This window comes from Rhinopithecus bieti, unplaced genomic scaffold, assembly GCF_001698545.2.
Source record: "Rhinopithecus bieti isolate Rb0 unplaced genomic scaffold, ASM169854v2 scaffold_11744, whole genome shotgun sequence".
Taxonomy (NCBI): Eukaryota; Metazoa; Chordata; class Mammalia; order Primates; family Cercopithecidae; genus Rhinopithecus; species Rhinopithecus bieti.
The window spans coordinates 1,098,833-1,100,523 of record NW_016807094.1 but is presented as its reverse complement, the minus strand read 5'-3'; positions in this window follow the sequence as shown (position 1 = coordinate 1,100,523).

Genomic DNA, 1,691 nt, shown 5'->3' with positions numbered 1-1,691 from the left:
AAAATATTAAATCTAATATTGTAAATATTAGATTCCTGAATTGTGTGTACTTCTTCTTCTTCCTCTTTTTCAATTTTTTTTTTTTTTTTTTTTAATTTTTTTTTTTTTTTTTTTTTTGAGACAGAGTCTCGCTCTGTCGCCCAGGCTGGAGTGCAATGGCACGATCTTGGCTCACTGCAAGCTCCACCTCCCGAGTTCCAGCGATTCTCCTGCCTCGGCCTCCCGAGTAGCTGGGATTACATGAGTGCACCACTATGCCTGGCTGACTTTTGTGTTTTTAGTAGAGATGGGGTTACACCATGTTGGTCAGGCTGGTCTCGAACTCCTGACCTCATGATCTGCCCACCTCAGCCTCCCAAAGTGCTGGGGTTAGAGGCGTGAGCCACCGCACCTGGCCATATATGTATTTTCTTTACATGGGTGGTGCAATCAAGATATGGAACTATTCAATCACCACAGAGCTTTCCTTTGTCCTATGCCTAATTTGTTCTCCATTCCTATAATTGTGTCATTTCAAGAATGTTATACACATAGAACTATCAAATATATGGCCCTTTGAATTGCCCTTTTTCACTTGGCACGATGGCCTTGAGAACCTTAGGACATTTCTGTGATCTCTAGTTTTTGGCTATTATAAACAAAGCTGCTATGAACAATTGTACATCTCTTCCATCCTTTTACTTTCAACCTACCTATATCGTTATATTTGAAGTGAGCTTTTTGCAGAATGTGTCATACAGTTGGATCATGCTTTTTTATCCATTCTGCCAAGATCTGTCTTTTTTTGAGGTCTTTAGACTCTTTCCATTTGCTGTAATTTTTGATATTTAGCCTGTATTTTATTTATTGTATTCTGTTTGTTCCTTCTGCTTTTTGTTTGTTTCTCTGTATTCTTTTCCTTGCCTTTCTGTGGGTTACTTGAATATGCTTAAGAGTTCCATTTTGATTTATCTGTATGTTTTTAAGTATACCTATTGGCATAGCTTTTAAAATAGTTGCTCTAGGTATTTCATGCTGTATGCATAACTTACCATAGTCTACTAGTGTTAACTTTACTCGCCTCCATTTTAATATAATTGTCTTAAATATTTTCTACACATATATTGAGAACCACATCAGACAGTGTTATACTTCTTGCCTCAACCATGAAATATAATTTAGAAAACTAAGGAAGAGAAAGAAATTTATTTAAATTAATCATATATTAATTTTTTATTATATTTTTTCCTGTCTGATCTTCCAAGTTTCCTTATTTTATACTTTCGCTTGTGTTTAGAGAACTTTCTTCAGTCATCGCTTTAAGTGGGTTTGCTGGTGACATCTTTTAAGTTTCCTTCATCTGAGAATGCCTTGATTTCTCTTTGATTTTCTGAACGATATTTTCAAAGGGTATATAAATCTGGGTTGACAGTTTCTTTCCCTTTCCTTTCCTCTCTCTCCCTCCCTCTCTTCTTTCCCTCCCTCCCTCCCTCATTTCTTTTCTTTCCTTTTCTTTTCTTTTTCTTTCTTTCTCTCTCTCTCTTTCTCTTTCTTTCTTTCTTTGTTTCTTTGTTTCTTTGTTTCTTTCTTTCTTTTTTCTTTCTCTCTTTCCTTCTTTCTTCTTTTTCTTTCCTTTCCTTCCCTTCCTTCCCTCCCTCCCTCCCTCCCTTCCTTTCTTTCTTCCTTCCTTCCTTCTTTCCTTTCTTTTTTTT